This window comes from Parasteatoda tepidariorum, chromosome 7 (genome assembly GCF_982258835.1).
Source record: "Parasteatoda tepidariorum strain Cologne lab strain chromosome 7, Ptep-v5.0, whole genome shotgun sequence".
NCBI classification, from domain to species: Eukaryota; Metazoa; Arthropoda; class Arachnida; order Araneae; family Theridiidae; genus Parasteatoda; species Parasteatoda tepidariorum.
The window spans coordinates 14,920,952-14,938,106 of record NC_141761.1 but is presented as its reverse complement, the minus strand read 5'-3'; the positions used below and the strand labels follow the sequence as shown (position 1 = coordinate 14,938,106).

At 25.3% G+C, this 17,155-nt stretch overlaps 1 protein-coding gene across 5 annotated transcripts in view; it reads left to right on the top strand.

Annotated features, from left to right (window-relative positions):
• LOC147806889 (cofilin/actin-depolymerizing factor homolog) overlaps positions 1–17,155 on the top strand; it is a 119,948-nt gene that overhangs the window by 8,408 nt on the left and 94,385 nt on the right. For 4 of the 5 annotated variants that reach the window (XR_015435337.1, XR_015435354.1, XM_087167378.1 and 1 more), the window contains exon 4: positions 15,434–15,550. The exons of the other annotated variant lie outside the window; for it this stretch is intronic. The gene's annotated coding sequence lies outside the window, so the exon portion shown is untranslated. The remainder of the gene's footprint in view (positions 1–15,433; positions 15,551–17,155) is intronic. 5 annotated transcript variants of the gene reach the window in all.

Genomic DNA, 17,155 nt, shown 5'->3' with positions numbered 1-17,155 from the left:
CTGTATAATCCGATTTACATAGCGTACACCATTGTTTTTTAATACATTTATTTTTTGCACAATTATCTTTACATACACCTCCTTTACTTTTTTCTTGAAACACTCATGACCTTTAGTGACCCACTCCCAACAATTATTATAACGATATTCACCACATATATGTTTACCAGGGTCTCTTTCAAATCTTTTAATATTTCTTTTACATTTTAAACATTTCCATAAAACTTTACAAACACTAGGTTTCTTTGGAAATTCTTTTTTATGATTATCAAAACAATCTTCTCCTTTAAATTTACGGTTACATTTTTTACAAAATATTTCCTCTCCTTCACAATCAGATTCTTTAACAAAACACCTATCACATTTTAAAGGGCATTTATGTTGATCTGAACGTTTATAGCCCACTTTACAATAATTACAATACTTATTCTTACCTAAAAATCCTGTCATTGATGTAATGACATTGAAATGATTTCTATTCTTATATATAAAAAAAATACATGTTGATTTATAATCACCATTATATATAATTTCATTACCATTTTCTCTGCAAACTATATTGATCTGAATGTCTAGAAAATTTTCAAATATTTTAACTTCTTCTAAACTGCACACTTCTAAAGGAATTTTACATATATCATGTAATTTTATAGCTAATGTTTTTTGTAAAACACACCCTTTTTTAATATAAATTATATCATTGCTTGATAATTTTTCAGTACATAATTTATCACTTAACAGTTCAGGATTTTGGATAGCTAAAACTGTTACAATTGATCTAGCCAAACATATATTATCATAATTTTTTATTTGACAAATGCTTTTCTTTTTTGCTGGATCTGTTTCAGAACACATTTTTAAAGCCTTGTGTCTACCACTGTGAGGTAATTCGATGACATTAAAATCAAATATACACTCTGTTATATCAAGTTCTTTATATTCAATTTGGTTGAATAATTTATCAATGTATTCATTAAAAGCAGTTTTAGTTGACATCATTTTATCATGAAAAGGTACATTTAATTTGGGATTATGTATAATTACATCTACTTTTCCTATAATATTTCCAATAGCCCTTTTAAATATATTTCTTAAAATATTATAGTATTGTTCAGGTAAAATTTTAGATCCTACCACTCTATATTGTTTTCTATAAACTTCATATTTTTTAATATATTGACCTCTGAATTCAATAATTTTATAATCTGGTTTAAAGAAATTGTTAAGATTTACCTCTACTTTTACCTTATCTTTTATTTTTTGAGGCCTATACAAAGCATTTAAATTAGTTTCAGTTAAAATATTTTTTTCTGCTTTCGGTATAAATTTACCATCTTTATATTTTAAATTATAAGAATCAAAAACTTTTTTTAATTCATTTCTTTGCTTAGGATATTTATTAAATAGTTTAAGTTTTGCTTTCCATATAATAAGAAGCATCTAATCCTAAATAATCTGATAAAACAGATTTATAATTTCCTGTACTTTTGATATATGAAACTGTTGATTCAATGATATTTGATTTTAATCTCTTATCAGTCAGGACAGGAATTTTAAGTTTAGTTATCAATTCTCTTAGTTTTTTAATACTGAAAGTTGAGAGTACATTACTCAAGTGTTTGAACTCCTTTGCCATGTTACTCATTTATAAGGAAGAAAATTTATAAATGCTTATTATCCAATTCTTTCATACGTTTTATATGAAAATTACTTTTAAAATGCCGTTCTTTATGTGAATAAGTATAATTTTCTCCACATTTGCATTCATAATATGTATATTTTCTTTTGAGATCACAATTTATACATCTTTTAAATAAATATTTTTTAAATTTGTAAAATTCGTCAGCTGATTTCAAAGTCTTACAATCACAACAAAATTTCTCTTCCATTTATTAGAAAACGTTTTTTTAAATATTTTCTGCAGTTAAATCTCATAGTCTTTAAGAAACGAATTCCAAATTTCATCATAAATGTTTTGATTTTTAGGACTACGTAACTTAATATTGTTAGAAATATTATAATATTCACATGTCTTTTTCATAAAATATTTATAATTTAAACTCTTTTTAAAATACATATAATCTAAAAATTTTAAAAACATTTCATCTGCTTCAACTGTAAAAACCAAGTTCAATTTTCTTTTTAACTTTTAAAAAAAACTAATTCTAGATGTGTATCTCTGTTTTAAAAAAATATCAAAATCATTTGAATCATAATAATATTTTTCTTCTTCCTTATCAAATGTAATTTTTAAATTTGAAAGGCTATTCCTTTTAATCTGATTAAATATTTCTCAATAATGACTTTCCATTTATTTACATAATAATAATTAAAACATTTTGAAACTTATCAGAGTGATGAAAATCGAAGAAACTTTTTTCATGCCACTTTGCGGTAAAAATTGACCGCTTCGTGGGATTCTGACCGGAGAGTGATGTGATTTTTTTATCTGATAATAATCTTCTTTATAAGCCACGTTGCTGAAAACATCTTTAGTTACGAAAAAAAAAATGGCAGGTCAAAGTTATGCCTCCAATGTCCATGCTCCTTCATCGTCAGAATTTATAAAAATTATGCAGGATATTCTTACTGAAACTACTGGTTCTTCTTTAAAAGATATTTGTTAGGAGAAAGATAAATTTTATTATTTGGTGATTTTAAAAATACTGGATAGAGTATTTAAATAAACAAAAACTGGTAAAATTTTATATTAATAATTGAAAAAATAACATATGAAATTAGAGATTATAAATGGATATAGATAATAAGATTAATTTATAAAAATGTTTTGTAATAAAATGACTTCTTTAAAAGATATTTGTTGTGAGCAAATTAAAGATAGTTATTATTATGGATTGTTTGGAGATTTTAAATTAATAATAGATAAAAATACTGGATATTTCAATGCTTCTAAGCTATGTAAATCAGGAGGTAAAAGATTTAAAAAGTGGTTAGAAAATAAAGAATCTAAAGAGTTAATTTTATATTTAGCTAAAATCCTAGAAGGCCCTAATTCGGGCCCTCTAGAAAATTCATTATTTTATGAAATTAAAGGTAGAAATGCAACTGAATTAAAATATAATGGGACTTATGTTTCTAAGGATTTAATTACAAATATAGCTTGTTGGATTTCACCTGAATTTTCTAAAAAAGTAAACGATGTTGTAATTAATTATTATGCTAATGAATTTAATGAAAAATATAAAAATGATAATGATAAACTTCAAAAGAAATTAGATATAATAAAAATTAAAATGAATGACTTAAAAATAAAAATGAAAAATATAAAGAAGACGTAGCACCTAAAACATCTCAACCTAGAAAATTAAACATGTTTACAATAATAGAAAATAATAAAAATGATTCTGATTATCATTATTATGTTATTAGATGTCAAAGAGGTTTATATAATAAAACTATACGAGATTTAAAATTTAGATATCCTAATTTAAAAATAGCTCATGAAATTCAATATAATCCGAATGCTATTAATTTATTTAACAGAGTAAAAGAAAATATTTCTTATATAGAAACTAAATTTAATCATTTAAAATTAAAAGATTATGATATGGAGAGATTTAAAAATGATATAAACAAATTAATTCCGAAATTAGATTAGACGATCAACTTAGTTCTTCCAACTTAGACTATATCACTTTTATTTATCCAACTATTTGACTAACTCTTTATTACCTTTCTTTCTTATTATTTTTTCAATTTTAAATATTTCTTCAGTATGTTTAACCAATTCTTTTTCATAATAAGTTCCTTTTATTTCTTTTCCATTTAAATCTTTCCCTCTGTAAGTTATAGGATCTGTTTTCAAAGCTACAGATATTATAAAAATTTCTTCTGTAAATGTAGGGTGATAAGCTCTCGATAACCTCTCTTCCATTTTTAGAAGTTACTTCATGAGCATCTTTAGTATTTGTAAAATTTTTACATTTTAGACAATATATAGCTCCCATACCGAATGTTCTTTTAGCTTTGATAATAGATTTAACAATTCCTCTTTCTATTCTTTCACAAATGGTAGGATTTGGAATTGCATCTAACTCATTTATCATATTTGTATCACATACTTCATTTCTGGTTTTTGTATCTTTGTTTTTTAAATAACAAACATCGTGTCTGTATGCAGCTTCATCTACTTTATTTATAGGTTTTGACCATTCTTTATATGTTAAATCATCATTCAATCTCTTTTTTCCTCGTAGTAATTGGGTTCCAGGACCTGTAAAATTATGACCTGGTAAATGCATTTCAAAGGGTAAATTGTTAATAGCTTTATTAATTACACCCTTTCCTGTTTTACACTTGCAACTCTTTTTATTACACATTTATTTAGATGTAAATATTATTTGTTGACATACTTGTAACCATTTAATTGAGACTTCTTTATACATCTTTCTATAGGAAAATATTGTAAATTTTGAATATATTCAACTTCCCTCATATATACTTCTTGTTCAGTCACATTGTTTGATTTCAACAAATTTAATAGTTGTTTATAGAACTTAAAGGCTTGTTTATATTCACTTTTTTTAGCTGAAATTTTCAAAGATCTATCTATTATTTCAAGTACACCAGCTGTTAAACTCAAGGCTGATAAGGGTAGAAAAACGAAACTTATTAAGCCAGAAGCACTAAATAAGAACTTTCCTACTGATAACGATAAACTCAATTCATTCATCAATTGATAAGATTTCCTGTATATATAAATTCTTTTTTCAAGATATTCTTCCATTTATATAGGATGAAAGGTTTCATCTCGATATCTCATTTCAGGATTCACTAAATCCAACATTAAAAATCATATGGTTTTACGATGTACTTTCTATACATTTTATTAAATTCTTCTTTAGTTAATCGACCATCTATTTCTCTTATTATTTGTCGAATTTCTTTTTGTTTCATCTCAAAAGGTATAAAGTAGTCACTATTACTTCTTATTGTTATAGGTATTTTATAATAATACTGACTTAAATAAATAATAGAAGCATTTTTCTTTCTTCCTCAAATAAAAAATTCTTCAATAGAATGTTGATCTTTTTCACAGATACAATCATCAAATACAACTAAATTCATATAGGAAGGATCCAAGTCATCAACAGTAATAAAATCCTCTAGTTTGAAAGAAAACAAAACTTGATCTTTTTTAAATTTCTTATATTCTTTCAAAACTTCTTTTTTATTCTTTAAGCCTTTACATTTTTGAATATTTTCTAATTCTACATCGTCAAATTGAGTATATTTTTCTTGTAATTTTACGTATTTAGATTCACATATATCTTTTGCACACACGTAAAGTCTGTCAAAGTGTAAATAGTCATATATTAAATTAACTAATAAATTTGATTTTCCGCACTTCGAGGGACCATTTATAATTAATCTAAAAGTATGAATAGGTAGTAAAGGATGTTGATTTGGATCTTGAAATTCATTAGGTTCATTATAATCTCTTATTATAATTTTAGGATACATTTATTTCCTATAAAATTTTACTGCGAGTAGAAAATAATCTACTGCGAGTAAAAACTATTATTAAAATAAAAATTTCTTTAATATATTATTTTTTTAAATAATTTATTCTTTTAATGGTTCATATAGCGATACTCGTGTATTATGACAAATTTCAGCAAGAAGTATACAAACTATCCTTTCTTTGTTTGAATTATAAAATTCTTCTGGTAGTATATTGTTTTTATTTTTTATTAAGAGACAGAAATCTATTTTAGAAACAAATTCTATTACAAAATCTTTATCAATATCTTGATATTGTATAATATAATCCCGATTTACATAATCTTGAAATCTTCTTATAAGGTTCATTGATAATTTTTGATATCTAGATGCAACATTCATATTTAAACTTTCATAATACTTTTCTATAAATTTTAAATCCAATCATTGGAATCTTGATATTTCATACCAAGTCACTTTATCTAAATGTCTCTCAATAAAACAGATAGATAAGGTTTGATATCTACATATTTTTTCCCAATCTACATCAGAGGCATGTTTTTCAATAAAAGGTTCATTGAGTTTTTGATATTGAGAAATAATATACCAATCATCTGGTTGTGCATGCTGTTCTATTAACCTTTCAGACAATTCAGAATATTGAAACACATATTCCCATTTTAAATAATCTGCTAAACTTATAATTACATCTTCTGAAAGTTTCTTTCTATAAAAGTCATCCCAATTTATTTCATTTGCCATTTATTAAGAAGAAAATTTTATCTTTTCAATGTGTAAATAAGGCTTTAATTTACAGCCTCCTCCTGTTAGCACTGATAATGTCAAAACTTCATTTAACTTTCCATACGCAAACATAGTTATTGCATCTTCATTAACATTTATCTCTTTATCAAGAAGTACTTCTTTCACTTTTTCTAAACGTATTTTAGGCTTTTCCCCTACTTTATCACAGGCTAAAAAAATTTTAATTTTCATATACATGTTTTGTGATAATTTTAAGTTTGAATCTAAAAGTTTTGAAGTAGTTCTGTGAATTCAAAAGTCTTGTAACCCACACCTGTAAACTGAACAAGTCTATCTGTGGTTGCGCAAAAAGTTTTATTATCAACGTAATATTTATTAGCAACGTCGGTATAATTTGTGGGCCATTTTACACTCGATATTCTTTGGTTGTGAGCATAATAACTTCTATTCATTTTATCCCACAGTATACAATAATAATCAAGATGTTTTTTGGTAACAGCATCGCCTTCTTTTTCAGGTTCTTTTACATTTGATATGATTTTATTTTTAGCATCAAAATTATTTTCATTGTGTATTAAACTTTTGTCTTTTAATTCATCAACATATTTTTTAGTTGAAGCATCATTGCCCTCTAGAGGAATTGCTATATTTCTAATACATTTATGTTTAGCATTAAAATAACCGTTATTACGAATCAAACACTTATTTTTTAAATCATCTACATATTTTTTAGTTGAAGAATCATTATCTTCTTGAGGATGTAAAACATTTTTTATAAGTTTACTTTCCATATCATAATTACCATCATTCGTTAATTTAAATCCTACACCTGGTGGTCCTAAAGGTCCTTCTTTTATTTCATCATCGTAAAGTGGATAATAAGCAGCCATTTATTGTGATTCAGTTTTCAGAGTTTTAATAATTTTTATATCTTGAGTTGACATATTCAAGGAGCATTTGTTTCTTTCTTTCAAAATAAAGTAAAAAAACATAATTTTTAGTAGTATTATTTCTCAATCTCCAATTGAATTCAATCATTAAATTACTTAAGTTGGTATAATTTTCATGGTTTGTCAAGTTAAAACGAATTATAGGATACTTACTGAAATTCGAATAGTTTATCATACAACCTGTTTCAGAATTTATATTATTCATTCCTGATTCTAAAAGAGCATAATATAATCGATTATAATCATTTTTATTAAAGTCCATCATATAACTTACTGTGGGAACTTTAATGTTATTAATCATTAACCAACGTTCTATCATATCCAAGTGATCAAACATCATGTTATTTTGATTCATGTTTTCATTTCTTTCATCATATTCAGGAATGACATATAAACTCAAAACTTCATCAGATGTAGCCGGAATAGAATGAGACCCACTGGTATTTTTATAAAATACATTTGATTTGATAATGTTATAATGATCCCAATTTATTTCTATAGGAGTATTTGATAATTTTAATTCATTGAATGTTACAGATGCTGAATTTTTAAATCTAACATAAGGTAACCAAAGTGATAAATCTTCAACAAAGACCTTAAAATCTGGATTTTGAATATCTGTATACAGCATGTTTTTACTTTCATTTCTTTGAATTTCTATTTTAACTTGGAAACCTGTCATTACTTTTTTATATTCGTTAAGGAAATCAAATATATATTTTAAAGGAATCCATATTTTTACGGTTTGACTATTTTTAGTAAATTTGCATCTTTTTGAAAATCCTTCATTAAAACTTCCATTTAGTTTAAGGTTTTGAAAAAAATCTGTTATTTTGGTAGTGTCTACCAGAGTTCCATTGTATTTCAAATCCTTTCTATCTGCAGAATCAGCTGTATCTACATAAAAGAACATGTTGGTAGCTTCTGATGTTGAGTAATCAGGGGTGAAGTGTATCATCCCTAATACTTGATTCATAATGGCTTTATAATTTATAGTGGATTGAACTTCAGTATTTCCTATAGTCAACGTGTTTGAATTTACGAGACCTCCTCCATTCACTAGGGTAACATTTTCATTACTTATTGCACCCCCATCTCCTTTTACAATTTTTAATTCTTGTTGCAGATATCCTGCAGAATATAAAATATTAACATTTGTATCATTGATAAGGAAATTAAATGTAGCATTTTCATGAAGATTATTTCTATCTCTATTTTCACTTTTTATTTCCCTATATTCAAAACTTTCAACGTCGTTATTATAATAATAACTAGTGTCTTTCAAATCGTAAATTTTATCCATTTATTTAGGAATAAAAATTTTCAATCCAGCACCAAGTTTCTTATTTTTGGAATATATTTCATTCAATTTTTCTCTCACAAATTCTTTAGATTTTTCTTCTACAACTGGACTTATAAAGTCTGAAAAGAAGCCTCTTCCTTGTATTTTTTTACTCTTTCTGTACAATCTATGTTTATTCATTTATTTAGCAATAAATTTGTACTGTACTTCTTGTTTATTTAAATCAATTAGTTCACCTCTATGATTTGTAATTCTCATTCTAATTCGATTTATAGAATCAGATTTAACGGGAAAAAATATCAGTTTATCAAAATCTTTAAAATATAAACTTCCAGGTGGATTTGAAGATGTGAAAGAATAAATGACTTGAGATTGAAACTGATTTATATAAGCACCATCCACTATATCACAGTGAATATAAATATTATCATTACCATTAGCTATATCAGCAATAAATTTACCTTCTTGCTCTTCCTCTTCATATATTTTAGGTTCGAATCCTAAAATTTTGTACAATTCAGTTTTAGTTAAATCAATTTTATAATTCTTTTTAAGTTTAATACTAAATCTTTGTCTTTCTTCGATTATTCCAAATAATATAGGTGGATCATTTCCAAAGAATTTGACCATATATCGATTCAAACCTCTTATATTGTAATGACCATTTGGAATAATAAAATCTTCCCATTTGGCTCCGTCAAAGTATGAAAATTTATTGTTTTTCTCCGTAATATTATTCCATGAAATATACATTGAAAAAGACTTAAGAGCTATCTCTGTAAAATGAAAAGGTCTCGAATACTCAATGGTGAAATCTTCAGATTTATTTACGTTTTTTGAATCTAAAATAATATACTTCATTTATAAAGAACAATTTTTTCATTATAATCACTAGGCTCTTGTGTAAATGAATATAAGACATCGATAGGAGATTTATTTTTATTTCTTTCAGTTATATATTTCATGCAGTAAAAACCACATTTTACAGAACTGGGGCTTTGTAAGACATTATTGTTATAACGTATTTCTTTTTTTGAAGTATTTAAATAATTTTGTATATTTTTAGGAAGAAAATCATTTTTTATTTTTATAGTGTTATATTCATATTCTCCAAAAGGATCAAAGTATTCTATAAAAGAGTATTTAGGATCGTTATAATAACAAACCCAATGAGTGCCAGGACCTGTAGAAATATCTAAAATACCGTTTTCAAATTTTTTAATTTGTTTTGGTAATAAATCTGAAGTAAACACACCTCTGAAACCTTTTTCACCTTTCATGTTATTTTCAATCATTTCGTTGAATATTCCCAGAGTTGATAGACTCCCTTTCCACAAGGTTTTTTTTTTTTTTTACCTGATCCAGAAATTTTGTCCAACACTTTCTTAGTACCCCAACCAGCTGCTTCTAATGCTAAAGTAGAAAGTAAAGGCACGAAAAATGGTTAAAACACTCCAATCTTTTTCAGTTGAGTCTTTGATATTTTAATTCTTTTACTTTTATCAATTTGGTTAATTAGCGTAACTGTTAAATGTAAATCAAAGTTGGGTGTTTTACTTTTATCTATTTGTAAACTAACTTCTTCACCACTTTTATAAGCTGATTTCAATTTAGAAATCTGACTTTCGCTCAAGTATACTTTTTTTACAATCATTTATTTACTAAGAAATTTCTTATAGTATTCCTTTACCTGATCGTTTGTCATAGTTCCCTCTCTTAATAGTGAATCCAACAAATCAACAGTTTTATTATAAAATTTTTTACTTTTAGAACCTTTACAAATTTTATCTGTCAAATCAGCTAAAATTTTCAATTTATCTTCTAAACCTTTTCCTGTGTAATATCTACCTTTTTAATAGCTGATAAAGCATCTATATATATTTTCATCATACTCATCTTATTATCAGCAATGTCAATCTTTTTTTGATATTCAACTTTCTTTTCTTTAGTTGCAAAATTTTTTTTTTTACTTTCATTTCCTTTCTCTCTTTTAAATTTATCTCTGTATTCTTTTGCCCTATAAATAACTTCATCAGTTTTATTCCACATTATTGAAGGTAATTCAAATTCTTCCTCTGACTGATTCTCTATCTGTGGTAAAGTTTTATTGAAGTCATTCATAGTTAAAGATAAATCATCGACAGCATTTTTTATACCTATCAAATGTTGTTGTCTAGATGTTTTTAGTTTTTCCATTTGATGAAGTACAGGTTCGTGAAATTCTGCCAATGATTTCTGTATTCCTATATCTACTTCTAATTTCATTTCATTATTTTTTCGAATTTCTGCTTGTAATTTAACCAACTTTATATCATTTTTCAATTGCTCTACCAACTTTTTATTTCTCTCTTCTTCGACTTTATCCATTTATAGGTAGTAAAAATAACTGTAAGGCTTTTTTGCCTAAAAAAGGTATTCTAAAAATGTTTCTTAATAAATGGATAAGATTACAGTGATCCTAAACATTCAGGGATTTATTTTTCCCAATCGTAAGATTGTAAGAGAGATAAGATGGGTTCATTTAAATTTACCAATCGGTGAATATATTGGCGTATTTACACCTAATTGAAATTTTGATTAAAGGATTCAAAATAAAGAAGTTCTATAATTGCAGAAACTCTTTATTATTATTTAATAACAAATGTGTAGTATATTGCACATTTGCAACATCATGAGTATGCTAAACATATTCTGTGGAATCCAATTTGCATGAAAACTATGGAAGCAGCTCTTATTCTTTGTGAGGTAAAACCCACATTTAAAATTCCTAATTGAGACCCGAAGACCATATATTGGACACTAGATGAACATTTTCAAATTCAAAAGGATTGATTCAAACAGGATACATAATGAACAAAACAATTGTTTAATTTACATTCAAATGCATATCATAGGTATTGAAATCAGTGTTATAAATTTACAACTGCATAAAATGAAGGGTTGAAAACTTTAAAATGCTTTCAAATATAATTGAAATAAGCTATGTTAGGCCAGAAACTGTAATTGCCTTATAACTAATAGATAATAAGTTGAGTGTCTGCTGATAGGGACAGCTTTTTGTTCTATCTTACATCAAATACGCTGCAATTTATTGTTAACTAACTGATGATCAGTCAAGATCAGGACATACTTCCTTTATATTCTATTGAAAGTAGAATTTCTTAAAATTTTTGAATTATCATTGATAAAAGTAATGTTAATCTAGAGGGTCTGATTCAGTAGCCATTTCAGCATTCTTGCTCTTAATTCAGACAATGAAAAAATTATTTGAAAATGTTATGAAATTGTAGGTTTGATGAAAAAATCCTTCCATCTCAATTGTTGAAGTGATTGATTGACTTTGACAAGAAAAACTGTTTGAAATTAGATATAATAAATATAAATTCAGTGATGATGAGTATGAAAACATTTGGTAAAAACAAAAAACCCTTTCTTATGTTCAAGTGAGTAGTATATTGATATTTCCATGAAACTATTTATTTTTAGAGAATAATTAAAAGTCAACCACTAAAGGGTTTTCTTAAGGGTACTTGACTTTACATGTTTCAAAAGGATAAACAGAAATTATTGTATTTCTCTTGAAGGTGACGTTGACGAGAACAAGTAAATGAGACATAAATACAATAAGCAGAATTTTATTTAACAACTGCAACTACTTGGAATCTCCCTCTATATTAACCACAAGTAAAGAAAGTATAGTTGTGAAAGAAGTTTTTTTTATAAAAAGAAATCCAAAAATCCTATCTAAAAGTATATGAAAAATATCCATTTAGATTTTTAATATACATATAATTTTTTATGTAGTAGATAAGCACATTTTGGCAATCTCTGATAATAAATCCACAACTTTCTCAATAAATTGTTTAAAAATTATTCTTACGTTAAAAATATTTTCTTGCATACAAATCTTTTGAAATTGTAATCTTGTTCCCAAACTGTTGAGCTGTAATGTATCTTAATTTTAAGTGAACTGATTGTTCATATTTTAGTGTTTTATCTACAAAGTGCTTACAAAATTCAATTTTTAAGCTCTATTAATTTACTATTTGTATATGAGCCCTGCTAATGTGTCTGGAATATATTTATGCTTTGAAATTAAATCGAGTGTATACCTGGTACCTCTTACTTTCATAAAACTAATATAGTCATATTTGCTTTTTGTAGTAATGATCTTGATGACTTTTTTCATTTCATCACAATCTTGTTATTTCAAAGGTTCAATATATCACAGATTTTAGATCATAACTGTTATTATAGTTTATTTCAACTGTGTGATGCAATTAATTTTATGATACATCATACATTCATAACTGCAGTTGTATAAATGTATAAGAAGGGTGCAAAAAAGTAATACAAAGTAAATTTGTAGCAACTTTTTGCAACAAACTTTTTTTAGCTAACTTTTTTCAAGCCTTTTGTGTAGTGCTAATTATGCTCTTCTTTTATGTATACAAATCAACTGTTCTTTGAATGATATTTCAATCCTCACATACTTGGTGGATCAACTATGTGATTTTTTTCCTCTCTATTTTTTTACATATAATGGACTAATTACTATGCATTCTCCATAATGCTATCTTACCTCTTAGTATAAACTAATTTTTGTCTCTTCAGTAATTTTTTTACTGATACTGAATGATTTTAAAATGAAAAAAATAATAATACGGTTTTTTTATTCCTTCTAATTAAAAGAAATCTTAATTTAGAAAAATATGTAAAATACTTCTAATACACTTTTCCACAATAAGAAACATATATGAGCCTTGCAAGCACATTAATTCCTATTGCCATTCTTTCTTTTGGCTTTGAAAGAATTAACAGGTTACTTCAAACTATTTAGTCAATTGCAGTCTGTGCGTTGTATCCTTTTGCTAAGTTACAAACTCACAAATAGATTTTCTATCTACAGAAGAAAAACTCAAAAGTATATTTTAAGTGTTTTATTTTGCTAATTTTGTGTTGTGATTATTTTTATTTTGTGAATTTTTAATTATTTTAAAATTTGTTTGCTGGTTTTAGAAAAAAAACATTTCACACTATTGAAATGGTGTAATTATTAGTTGTTGTATATTATTGAATCGAGATTATATATTATTCATTTCTAAGAATATGTAAAAATAAACATTCATTATGTAACAAATGAAAGTGCTGTCAGAAACTTAAAGACTCATATCAATAAGAATATCCATGCCTTATCAATTCAAAGAAATAAGAAATATTGGTTATTTGTACTTTTTCTTAACTTTGTCATTTGAGTAGTTGAATGATTGTTCTGGTAACTGAATCTTTTTAAATTATTTTAAATACAAAAGGAAAATTTAAGACTACTGTTTTTTATATATTTTTTTTTCTAGTGTATATCATTGAGCAATATTTTAAAAAGGTATTAAATTTGTCAAAATGTATATTCCAACATTGTATTAATTTTTCTAGGCAAAAATTCCTTTAAATGTTTTATTTTTGTAAATTCAATCAAATTAGATTATAGATTTGTGCAAATAATTTTTTTACAACTCATTCAAGTTCTTTGCTAGATTTAATTGTTAGTCAACAATACTATTCACTAAGCTGGCAATATTTAAATATATATTTTTTTTAAATATATATTTTTTTAATTAAAATTACTGTTGTTTAAGTATATTGTACATAGATTGTACAATGTTGTTTTTAGTTAATTTTTTTAAAGAAATTCTTTAATACTGTATTTGAAAGAAAAATCGTGTAATTCTTTGCTTAGGTGATGATAGTTCAATATTATGATTTTTACATTACATTTATCTTTTTGCATCTAGTTTAAAAACTTGTTTAAACAACTACAACCAGCCATTACTGACAGTACGGTTTATTTTATTTACGCTTTGAAATTTACAATATGAGTTAAATATTATAAAATAGTAACCTGAAGAAATACAATAATTTATATACATATTGAAATCAAAAGTTTTTATTTTAATTAATGTTACGAAATTTATCCTTAAAATATGAACTAAATAAAACCTTCTCTAAACTAAATATAACCTAATATAACTAATATAACCTAATATTACCTAATATAACTAAATATAACCTAAATATAACTATAAACTAAATATAACCTAAAAAAAACCTTCACACCATAGTTACCTCTCAAACTAATTCCGAAACAATGATTTACATGATATATAAAACTATAGTATGCTGGTATGATGAGCTTGCTAGGTGAGGCATTGTTTCAGACCTTGCCAGAAGTTCGAGAATGTAAAGTAAGTAAACTTATTTATTTGATTCTTGTACATTTCCATTGTTTTGCAATAATTTGTTTATAATCAATCTTTGAACCAAGTGGAATATTTTTTCTAACTTGTTTCTAAAATTATTTAACAAGAATTAACTTACAAGCTGGAATTGCTGACATGCGTTTTGAATACTTTTATTTTTCCTTTAGATTCTAAAGTGGTTAGTAATTTGATATTTCTTAATTTGAAATATATTCTATGTATTCTTCCTAATTTTTTTTTTTTTTTAAATATAATATTTTAATTAATAAAGAACAGTAATTTTTTATATAAGTAATTTTCACAAGATTTTTAAAATAAGAACATTACAGAATCGAACTCAAATAATGTTTTTAGATTTGCTATTCCTTTTTTCTCTTCACTAAGAATGTTCTTTTTATATTGACAACACTTCAATATTTGAAGAAGAAAAAAATTTCAGCTATACAGCTGTAAAGTTTTACATTTATCTAAATTTCTTAATCTCTATGTTTACAGTAAATTTTAGTTAAATTCTAAATAACTGGTAGGTTTTTAGACTCTTATAAAAAAAAAAAAAAAAAAAAAACATTTGAAATTTTTTTTTTTTTTTTATATGTGTTAAATACATTTTAGAGAGGGATGTGAACATTGCAAATAATAAAATTTTTTAATTGTGTTACATTTGTGTTACTTATCATAATATTAATTACTTGTAGGACTCATCTTCACTGTGTTTCTTCTTGCAATAATTCAACTGCTGGAAAACCTTGATCAACTTGAGTAATCATGAAACAACCTGGGAGAGAATGAAAAATGCTTTGAATACCTCTGCAGTAAGTTCTAAATAATATGAAATTTGTAAATTTCTGTATCACATATGCACTTTAGAAAACAATTGTTCCACAGATAACCTAGATGATGTACAGATTAACTTGAGTAACTTCCTTTTTAAGTACACTTCAATAATTTTCTTTTCAAAATTCATTCAATTACTTTTGCAAAATTGTACTGTATTATTACATACAAAAGCTTCATATACCATTTACTTGTTGCTGAACTTTATTCAGTTCCCCTTACTATCATGCTCAATATTCACTATAATCTGGTACAAAACAATTTTTCAATTGATTATATAGAATTAATTGATCATTAAAGCACACTATTTTGTGCTAGTTTACTTATGCAAATGTTTTAATATTTTACAAATTAATTTGGGTTCTTCCTTAACATTTTATTGAACATTATCTGAATCTAAAAGTCATTCTCAGTCAATTAGGAATTCACCTCATAATTAACTTAATGTTAATATTTTTTATATTAAAATTATAGATTAAATTATACAAATCAATGTCTAGCAATGTAGAAACTTTTAAAACAAGAATTTAGTTACAGTTTTAAATTGCCATTTCTTTGGAAAATGTAATTACTGTTTCCTCACATAAATACTTTAGATACATTAAAAGAATACATTAAGAAAGTAGGGTGACCCGGGGTAATTCACGATCACTCTGTTTCTGGGGTAAATAATGATCACCTAAGTTTTATTTTAAAAAAATTATTATTTTTTAAATTTGAGACATGGACAAGAATGCTTGTACACTTTACTAAAGTATAACTACATTTAGTTAATAATAGTTTTTTGTTTAATCTAACAAAATAAGTATCTTTTAAACTGCTCTCTGTATTTTCCATTTCAAAAATGGGCTTCAAAATGTGCACATTTCTGCAAAGATCCTCCTCCTTCTCTTAATAATAAATATTTTGAGTTACTTTCTTTTTCTATGATATAAAAATAATGTAAGCTTTTGTTTAATTGTTTCACATCTACTGTAAACATTATAATTGATTATAGGAAACTATATCAAATGTTGCCCCCTACAAATGGGGTAATTATTGATCACTGGGGTAATTCCTGATCATTGTCATTTCTTCTTATAAATAGTTTAAAAAATAGCTAATAAATAGTTAATTTTCCTTTCTTAAATAACAGTTCATATTTATTAAGTGGAACAACTATAAAATATATTTTAACTATAATCACGAAATTTGTTTTTAACTGTATACAAGACAAATGTGCTCTGATATGCACCATTTCTAGCTTGTCTTACCTTGCTTCTATCTTAATTTTATGTGTGTATATTGTTAGAATAATTTTTAAGTTGATAAATTAACCTAATATAAATATGGTGAGAAATTATAAGCCTAAAAAGGATACTAAGCTTCTAGAAAGCAAAAATAGTGAATTTCTTTTAATGATTGAAAATGAAAATTTCAGTGTGAGAGCTGCTGCCAGAGCTAAAGAGTTAATCTTTATTCCTGCTTTTAAATAAAACATTTTATTAGCAGCTTAAACATATCTCTTTGGTTTATTTGTTTGATCTAAATGTCTTATTTGTTAAGTACCATTGTATAATTATTTTTAAACAACCCATTTACTA